The 10,728-nt window shown below is 41.0% G+C and overlaps 1 protein-coding gene across 4 annotated transcripts in view; it reads right to left on the reverse strand.

Moving 5' to 3' along the window:
- zgc:172282 (leucine-rich repeat and fibronectin type III domain-containing protein 1-like protein) overlaps positions 1 to 9,252 on the reverse strand; it is a 166,502-nt gene extending 157,250 nt beyond the window's left edge. For 3 of the 4 annotated variants that reach the window (XM_065960391.1, XM_065960392.1, XM_065960390.1), the window contains exon 1: positions 7,923 to 9,252. The gene's annotated coding sequence lies outside the window, so the exon portion shown is untranslated. The remainder of the gene's footprint in view (positions 1 to 7,922) is intronic. The other variant, XM_020639983.2, reaches the window with a different exon arrangement.
- Between the last annotated feature and the right edge of the window lie 1,476 nt (positions 9,253 to 10,728).

The raw sequence follows: 10,728 nt of genomic DNA on the forward strand, positions 1-10,728 counted from the left end.
CATTTAATAACGGTCTTTTCAGGGTTGTTTCTCGCGCCTGAAGTGTAACATTAACACCTCGAGTGTTGCTTGGAGACATCAGATGAACAAGTGTTTGCCAAAGACTGTGCCTTTATTACTGCCCACCCCTCCTGCTGTGTTGAACCCATCTGCACATGATTAATCCATTGAGAGAATTTACCTAGCTGAAAAAAAAGGGGAAATCGTTTGTACCCTATTATTAACTTTTCCCGTTTACATTTTTTTACATTCTCTTCTTAGGCTCCAATAATTGGAGGCGTATTATTTTATGTCACAGATATATTTCAACTGTGTCAAATACTCTGCCCTGTGGGGAAGTAGTTCATATTAGGAGTTATTGCCTTTCCACAAAGATTCAGGGTTAAATTTGAAGCATGCTTACACTGACACATAGTCCATTTATTAGACTTTTTTAGGCTTCAGCATCATTCATTTATCTTGGATATTAACCTTTATGATCGCTTAATGAGATACTAATTGTAAACCCCCCAGTAAGAACTAGCATCTTGTCATAAACTAATGAGGGACTACTTCGTCAATTCTCAGTTTGATGTATCACTTCATTTGACAGTGTGGAAAAAGAGAAACTAATGACACTGTAATTTGTACTAAAATAGAGGTCTCTAACACTCAGATGCTCGTTTATCAGTTAACCAGGGAACTACTTATAAAGAAAGTGGTCATCTATCTGAATCACATATATTTAGAAGTATTATCTGATGTTTTCATATGTATAAGTGTGTATAATAGGGAACTACACAAAAATGATTTATTATCAGGTGGTAGCTCGCCGAACTCTGGGCCTGGATATGAGTACGCTTGACCCCAAAGTCCGGGTTCATTTGATCAGTGTTACAATATCCTAATGCATTACTGGTAAAATATGTGAAAAAACAAAATATAAAAAAATTATCTGAAATTATGTAAATTATGTCCGACACAAATTACTTTATAAACCAAAGTCTCCCAAATTAGCTTAAATTTTTTTTTATTTCTGACTTAAATTGTTCTGATTGGATTAGCATCCACGCTTTACTAATTTGGTCAAACAGTAAATCACCAAACAGTGACAGTCAGAACGCCTTTACCATTGCTATTTATTATTAATGAGAAGTACCAGTCAGCCACTGCAGTAATAAAATATGCTTATATAAAACCACATTTATACTGATATATGTAAAACTCTAGACATGTGTCTAGACAGTTGTCATAGGGAAGAATAAGAACTAATGTTTTCACCAGTCATGGCCAACTAAATTAACTCTTCCCATCCTAGCTTTAAAGCACTTTGTTTTAATGGTGGGTTTCTAATTTGTTCCAGGAAGAGGCATCTAATATTTCATGTGTCTGTTCAACAAACAACATGTTGTCAGCTGGGTAAACAAAATATACAAAATCCCTCACGTGTGAATATAGTTCTGACTGCAACCCCCATTTAAATCATCAAGACATTCAAAACTGGCCTTTATGCTGCAATTAGCATGTATTAACTCTGGGCAAAAAATGAAATACAACTCCAATATTTTTGTAATAGCACAAATGCCTTGCTGTGATATGATGCAGATGGTATTGTGCCTTACCTCTCTTTCGCTTTTGAGTAGTTGTCTGATAAATGTAATCTAGAGTCTGTTGAGGCCCTCCCACCAACATTCAGCAGGACAATGAGAGTGAGTGCTGTCATATGGGGCCCCCTTAGGGAAGTTTTTAATTATATACATACATGTTGTATGACTTGAAGAGGCTGGTGTGCATGCTGCTTCACCTGATAAATGTAAGCTGGTCAGACTTCTCGGCTTTGTAGAAGTAGGAAACATATTTGGCAAATATATGTAGGTACCCTTTTCAAATGCTCAGTTTTTCTTGGTGCATACAGTCTCAATAAATCTTCAACTTCCCATTTTGTTGTCATTAAAACATACAACAAAAAACAAGAAAAACGCTGTCATAAATCAGCAAAATCTGTCACCAGTTGAAGAAAGAAAACAAAAGGTAATGAATCTGTCTTTCTAAGAGAGGAAGTTTGGAAACTTAGAGAGTGCTGAGATTTAGCTGAGCTGTGTTTTATTCCAGCCCCTGCCTGCTCGACACAGCACCATTCTAATAGCAGGCTACTTGGCATTCAGCACACCTTGCTCTCTTTCTCATGGCACCTCCCCTCCATCCTTCTCTTCACCTCTTCTCTCTCTCTCTCTCTCTCTCTCCCTCCCTCTCTCTCTCTATCTCTGTCTCGCTCACACAGACTCTCTCTTTCTCGCTCTCTTATCTTTCTGCACTATCTCTCACCCACTCTCCCGCAGTGAGGTGGGATTGCGCCACTGAACCGGCATCTGCTGCCACACATAAGCACACGCGCAGCCACACACACATGCATACAGAGAGTGTGTCAACATTTAAACCCCTACTGTAGTGGACAGCATGTCGCAGTGTTGAGAACATCATGATGACATATTTTGGACATTAATACTATAAAACAGCGTGTCGTCCTATCGCAGACTTAACACCTAGAGCTTCGTGGCGAAATATTCTCACCTTATGTGCCTCTTTTTTTTTTTCCATCTTTTAAACTTCTTCCTCTTCATCTCCTCTTCCTTCAAAGTGTCGTCTATTCTTTCTCCTCTCTCAGCAACCGTTCTCTACTGTCTTTACTGCTCATGCATTTCATCTCTCCTCCTCCTTCTTCTCCTTTGTTTGCTCCCCTCAAACACGGGATTGCTTCTTAATTGACCTGCCTTGTTGAGTAAAGGTCAATTCCTCCCCAACAGTCCCCTATGCTCCATTCATCTTTCCTTCTTCCTTTTATCCATCTTTTCTTCAGGGTTTCTGGTCTTTCATCATTGAAACATCACCTTTTTTCTCCATCTTGCAAATAGAAGGCCCCTTACTGCAACCATACGGCAATGTGTAAATTCACACATTGAATTTATATTGAGTGAGAAACACATTGCACGAGCCTTATTTGTACCTGCAGACCCATACATCACAACCCCACTGAGATGAAACTGCATTTTCCTTCTCTCCCCAAAAACTCATTGAATTTCTCGGTGTGAGTTCCATTTCTTTTCCTGCGCTGTCTCTCTCTGGCCTTACAGACACATCCATCAATTAGACTCAAACCCCCCCAGAAATTACACTTTCCGTCAGCCTCATTATTCAATCTGATGCCGACAGAATGAAAGATGTTTTACATTGTGCCCAATGTTTTTTCTAACCAATGAGACTTTATGAGGAAATCGTGATTACTGAAGAGTCAGTGCCACACAGACAGCACTGGACCAAGGGTTTTAAATTGTTAAATCCATTATATGGCTTTATTAAAAGAGGAAGTCCCAGATCATGTTGCTTTAAAATTGATTCCATGCTTATAAATAACCTGGAAAAGTGTCCTTAGAGTCAAGCCTAACTCTTCATTTGTTTGACTCCACACAGCTCAATAAACTGTAAACATGACAAACCACCATGCATTGTCAGCTCCCGTAGTAGCAGAGGAAGTGTTATGGGACTGTCACTCCTTCATCGTTACATGCAATATCTCCTTAATCTCACACCTCTGCTGCATCTGCTAACTTGACTTACAGCTACCAGAGTGTTTAGGCGGCAGTGTATGTCCTCACTGTGTTGGTTTTAAATAAAAGGAAGGTTGGACGGCAGGTTTCTCACGCCTTCTTGCCCCGGTTATCCCTCTGGTATGTTTTCTGAAACCTTCAGCCTAAGCCCCAGTAAGCCAGAAGGATCATGAAGCGCCACTTTCACGGCCTGTTTTCATACTGGAAATCGGGGTCAAATAAGTGTCTGGCCTTCAAATCTGCAGGAAATTTCTGCCTTTTTTGCTCTCAGCTTAGAACTGGTTGTGCTGTATATGTGAGACATCCAATCCAGTCAGTCCTCACTCAATCCATTTGTGGCTTTAATGCTGAGACTTAGATGAAACATACCACTTTAGAATCCAAATATGTAGCTCAGCCCAGCAGCTTAGCCTATAGCACAAAGGCTGTAAACAGCTTGACGAGCTCTGTATAATGACAGAATCTGCTTAACAGCATCTAATAACCTGATAAAAACATTATTGTCTCCAAGGCAACACATCTAAGTGTGGCTTACACGGGCCTAACATGGGTAGGTAGACTTCAACTGGGCCTCACAGTGGGCGTTAAGGTGGTTGATTTTGGATGCCCCATGCACACATGAGCTTCTTATCTCTATTTACAGATTCTGCATAAAATTGTAGAACTTGTAGGTGAAGGACCAGATTTTGGTATTGGAAGGGGTATAACTTCAGTCTGGAGTCCAAATAGTATTGCCCAGTAGTGTTTTGGCGGGCTTTGACTGTGTGCATAAAACCAAGCTGCGTGGAGAGCAAAGAGAGACAGAATGCAATCCGCTGTAATGCAATTAGTCATTGCCAGTAATCCAACAATGATTTATCTACAGTTATTAACCGGCTGTGTTAAATACTGTAACTGTAATCTTATCAATATGTGGGATGAAGTCCAGTTAATTGGACATGGGTTTGTTGGGTTGGGGTAAGAAGAATGGTAGCAACGAAGGGCTGAGGTCACAAAACGCAAAAGTGTACGCTATGACAGAGAAATCCACACGACTGAAAATTACACTTCAAATAAACACATAACATAACCTGCAATGGTTGTGTTTAAATACTGGTGCAGAAAAATCAAATGTCAACAGGTTGTGAGTAAGAGGAGGCAGAAAAACTCTGTCAGGTACTGCGCAGATTTTTTGCAGATCTGTTCACCTTGTCTTACTTCAGCATCAGGGGAAGTGTTCAGTTTAAGGTGCGTAATTGCAGCTTAGTTAGCTCATTCTGTGAAGGCTACAGAGTTAACCGTTGCTCTGGACACAGCTCTTAACTGTAGATTCCAACCAACTATTTGTTTAGCCGAATAAGTAGATCATTTTTAAATCAATTAAATGATTTCTGAGTCTATATTTTGTTTCAAATGATTGATTTCCTAAGTAAGTAACTGGTAATAAGCAGGATAATGTATAGTGACTGAGTTATCATGAAGGAAAGTAGATAAGACCCCTCCGCTTCTGGACATGCTGTCAGGGTTCCAATTCCGCTACAACAACCCGCTCACTCCATGCAAGTGCATCTAATACTCCCTTCTTAGATGTTGTCTCTCAACACCATTCTGCCTTTTTAAGGTGCTCGTCGGACTGTAAATAACGCAGAGCAAGGAAAAGAAAGTTTTGCCTGGAAGTTGTTTATCCCTCACCTACACAGGAAACCTGAAAGGTTGGTTGTTGCTTCCAGAGGCTATATTGCTTCAGATAATAACCAGTGGGTTCTGAAGTAGAGGGGCTTGAAATGGGCATACTGTAAAACAGTAAACACTGAAGTGAGTGGGTAACGTTTCACTTCATGTGCTCATAAACCCATCAGGGCTAATGCAACCTGGGCCTCCTTGATACTGAAGACAAAATTGGCTGGCATCCAGTTGGGTGTCCCACTTTTGTATGAATTTGTTGGATACGCTTTGGAAAAAGCTAGAATAGCTGCTTACTTTATCTTTTTGCTACACTAAGTTAACCAGCTGCTGCTAATGATGTCATGTTTGTTAACGTAGAAGTGATTATCTGTCTTTTCAGCATTTCTGGGTGAAAGAAAGTTCAACCCATATTTTTATATGAAAAAAAAATTGTCCCCATATCAAAAAATACTTCAATTAAAAAACTTTAATTTGAAATTATTTTCAAATAAAGAACCTCCATTTATTCTATGACTTTTCAGGTCAAATTTTAGTTATTTATAATCATTGTGCGGAGACATTGGGTTTGAAAACAATAGTGTTTTTTATTAGAGTGTTTTCCTGCACGTATATATATATTCAATTTTTTTCAAGAAAGTCACGTCTTCTGTTTTGGAGTTACTACATATCTATTCCTCCTACAAAAATCCGCTGTATGTAATGCCACTAGCAAATAGGAATAAAAAAGATTGACCTTACAGCATCTCCCTGACGTACTTCATCCAATTTTAGATTTATTTTTAAGCGCCTCTGAGAAATCTGTTTCCATGGCAGTGCATGAAAATTCTGTTTACTCATGTATAGTGATATTAATGTGTGGGATAGGAAGATGCAACTGAACTAAGAGCTTGTCCAGAACATGAGCTTTACCTGAGAATACTGTGTGCATACTGGCAAAGATGCAAGTAACAAGGAGAATTCAGAGAGTCAAAGCATGGCTCATTACAGAACACCCCAGGAGTGCATCCACTCCTGATTACTCAGGCATGATTGAAATGTATTTTTATGTTGGTTTGGAGGAAAAGTCAGTCTTCTTGTTTTTGGCATATTTGTTTGAAGCTCGAAGCTAAATCTTAATCAGATCTTCAGTCGGTATTTGAGTTTATACGATTTAAATGTTCTAGTGCAAATGGGGTCATGATACAAACTGACAGCAAGTGCTCTTTATGATTCCGCTGTTTCACTTTGCATTACAGCACAGTAAACTGCAATTACAATCATCAGCATAAAGATTGGATGTAATTTGCATTAAAATCCCAAATGAAATTGCAAAATGTTCTGCCTGGACACTATGTCGAGCCAAATTCAAACATGATGCGTCGATACAAGCAGAATGAAAAAATGAAAAGATTGAGGTGGGAAAGATGGAAAAATTGAAAAACAGGGCTTCAGCTAAGCCACAGGTATACACATCTGGAGACAGGACCAGGAAAATCAGCGTTGCACTTCTTTTCAAAAAATCATTTACTCTTGCATGTGTACATGTGTTTTGAGGAGGCTTAGGGCTATTGAACACCCCCATCAAAATGCAAATGTGGCTCTTAGGAAGGAGGAGAATATTTACAAGGTAAAGACGAGCTGTTGAGCTGACGCTGCACACTAAATAGTTGGCTGTGGTTTCCCCCTCATCACTCTCTGCGTCTCCTCTGTCTCCACGGTGCAGGTGCAGCTGCAGCGACCATTACGCAGCAATCCATTGGATAATACCACACAGTAGCTACAGCACAGCTCTGTAAGAGTATTCTACACTTGGCCTCCAGCACGCTATTGTTAGAGCTTACCTGCTCTCTCTTTCTCTGTTTTCTTTCCTGTATCTTCCTTTCCTTTCCTCTCCCATTTTCTCTCCTCACCTTTACAGCAGTCCTCCCTCTCACCTGCCATTATGTCCCCCTCCTCTCCTTTCTCTTTCCCCTAACAGCCTCACTCCCTCTTATCACCAGAAGTAGCCTCTCCTCCTTGCTCCTTCTCTGTATTCCAACCCTGCACCCTTTCCTCTGCCCCTCACCCCCTAACAGTTCCCTCTAACTCCCTCCTGTCTCTTTACCCCGCATGCCTGGGCTCCCCAAGTCCTGCTCCCCTCTTTCCCTTATTGCTTCCTCCAAATGATTTAGAAATCTTCTCCTATCTTTTCTTTACCTTTTTCTTTCCTTCCACCATCACATATTCCCCTGTAAACTCCTTGACTTCTTTTTGCCCCCTCATGTCCCCATGCTGCTTTATCCACCTGCTCTTACATCCCATCTTTGCTCCTATGATACCCTTTAGCCATATCTCATCTCCTCATCTATTTCAGACCCATTTATTCCCACTTCCAATATTTAACGACCGCTTCAGCTTCTCGCACATGTCCTCCCTTGCCTCACTCCCGTCTTCAATCTAGAAAAGGGATATCAGCATCTCTAAATCGTATTGGAGCGAGAACACCAGCGCCATTATCTCCCCATCTGCCTTCTCCTCTCGTATGTTCGTGCGTGTGAGCATGTGTGCGTTCATGAACTAAATTCGGCTCTTCCAAAATTACAACTCAGCCTCCACTAATAAGTGAGGAGACACGAAAAAAGAGAAGGCGACGGAGGGAGGAAATTGTGCGATATTAAGACAGACGAGAAAAAGTAGATAAGGAGACAGTCATACCTGAGCTGCTCCCTCTCCTCCTCGACTCCGGTTAGGTGGAGATTATTTCCCCTCCGGTTATCAAGCCAGGTGTAGAACTCCACTCTGGAAAAATGTGTCAAATAATCCTCTTTCTGCTCAAGTAGATTTGCAAACCAAATAAGAAATCATATCCACTTTTTTAGAGGGTCTTGCACCTTGCAGGGATGGATGCGCTGCCGGGCTCCTAGAGAGGTGGTAGGGCAAGCAAAGGCTTTTTAATTGAGTTTCCGATGAGTTTGCATGAAAGCCTATGGTACGGGTACAAGACTGGTGGTAGCCTGAAACCTAAAGCAGCCCAGTGTCCACCGCTGATCCACTGGGACCGAAGTGTGAGCGTGGAAAAAACGCCGTTAAACCGGCGCACCGCCGCGTTGCGCACTCATTTGGATTCCGCATGAGCGCCCCGCGTTACGTTAAGACTCCGTTAATTGGCCATTTAAAGCAAAATACCAATCTTTTTTTCACGCTGCAGTCGTGGGAATTTGAGGTTGTAATTTGAGAGTGGAGGAAAAGCAACGGATAGGGAGAGTGAGAAAAACGTTCTCTCCACTCGGTGATACCGGGCACGTTCTTCGTTTTCGGCTACTCAGCCGGTCTCAACATAAAGCTCCCCTATAGATGCTCCATGCTCCCCCATTCAGCAGCTGTCATTCCTGCACCAGCATCACCATCTCACTCATTCCGCGCCCTTTGCTTTTAGTGTGGACTTGGTTGCAGAATATTAATCCTTTCTTGCCATAGAAGAGTATCCGCCTCAAGTAGAGCAATCGAGTAATAAGTGCGCAAATGAGGGAAAGGAAAGATGCGAAAGTATCAAAGAAGGGTGGTAAATTGAAGTTATTCTTTTGTGCCACTGAAGTGACTTTGTCTTGACCTCTCTCTTGTCGCGGACAACAGCGCGTGCTGCCCGCTGGATTGCACGCTAGATAGAGGCGTTATAGGTCAAGAAAAAAAAGGCAAGCTCCAGACAAAATAAATAAATCCCGAGAGAAAAGCAGCCTCTAATCACATCCCTCTTTTCCCTGTCGTTAAAGAGCGCCCTTCTCCGCCACGGTGAGCATCTCCTGCAGTTACTTTCACACTGTGCGGTGGTTTGTCCCGGGAGGCGATCCGCCTACAGGCTCCTCTCCCTGTCTGGCTCCTTTCCTCTGTATCCGTGTCCTGCTCCGTCTATTGACAACTCGCTGCTCCGGGATTACAGGCTGCTAATAACGGATGGATGCGTTATGACGACTGCTCGTGATGCCATGGTGGGGCGTTTACCTGCATGTGGGAAGAAGCTGATACAGTTTGTGTCTGTAAGGAAAACAGACACGGACACGGTCAGAGGTTCCCAAAGTGAGGGAGGCGGACTTAAAAAAGGCCGTATAGAAACGCAAGCATGTCCTGACACTTAAGTTGTATTTTATGAATATTTCGTTTTATGATAAGTGAAAGTTCTTTATGGTTTTAATAGCCTACTACACTAATGTAATTCATTTCTCAAATACCCTTTAATGTGGAACGTAACACTAAATATATAGAAAGAACAATATAATTGTGGTTAAATGATTTAATGCAAATCTGCACACATGCTCCAAAACAAATTATTTTCTTCTTTTCTTCTTTTATGTGAATATTTCATAGTTACAATTCTATGAATGTTCAGGGCCACTAATCTACTCTATATCCCTTGTTTCCACTCTTAACGCTATGCTTAATCGACTGAGAAACAAGCTGGACTCCTTGTGGCTCGGCTAGCTTCTGTTCCTCTTTCTTTTCTTTTCTTTTTTTTAAACAGAAAACATTGTTTTGCTTCTCATGCAAATAATTTGATGAGAAGATTGACGATACTCACATGACTTTTATATTCAAATGATATAAAATGCATTGCAGCAGTTAACAAGCTCACACTAACATGAGTATTGGAGAAGTTCTTGTGGCTGGCCAGAACTTGCAATGGCACATGTCCTACTTATTTTTTATTTTTTTTAAACAAGATATGTTCAGAAAGCATGTCATGGATGAATTTGGTGTTCTCTTGACAGAAGCAGGCTAGTAAACAGGGTATTTTACCAGTGTAGTGTGTTGCTGATAGTTTTCATTTCATGATCACCAACTGGCAACTTTAAATCAGTTTACCATACATCATGTATTGACACATGTGCATCATTGTGTTTGGTAACATATTTCTCCATGTAAAATAAAACAATAAATATCCAGATTGTTTTTACCTTACCACTGGGGGGAGGATTGGAGCAGTTATGTCTCCCTAGTGTTCAGGTGACTTTATTTTTGATGCAGATTATCAAAGCATCTGTTGGTGGGGTTACTAATGGCAAACGCAACTATAAGAAATGTACAAAGGAAGCCGATTAGTATGCTCACTTTACAGATTCTGCGGGATTTCATGGATTATGAAATTACAGAGTTCTGTTATTATCTGATTAGCAAGAGATGGGATAAATTTGATTAGGCACAGCTGGTAGAAAATAATATAATTCAGGGTTGTGGTTGTTGGCGTTGGTGGTGAGGCCAGGAGGGCAGGAGATAATGAAGAGATGAAGCAATAACAGAGGAAGTCAGAAAATAACCAGACAAACAGATTAAGAGGATCGACAGAGATCAGACAGGGGCAGAGAAAATGAAAACTCTTACTTTATGTTTCATGATCTATGACCGCAATGAAAATAGAGACACACCTCTGGGCTATATAGGCGCGAGGTTTGTCCAACGAGAAATAAATAAATATGTGTGCGTGAGAGAGTTGGAGTGAGAGCAAAAATGTGAGGTTTAGGAAGTTTAT

Source organism: Labrus bergylta, chromosome 11 (assembly GCF_963930695.1).
Source record: "Labrus bergylta chromosome 11, fLabBer1.1, whole genome shotgun sequence".
In the NCBI taxonomy this organism is placed as follows: Eukaryota; Metazoa; Chordata; class Actinopteri; order Labriformes; family Labridae; genus Labrus; species Labrus bergylta.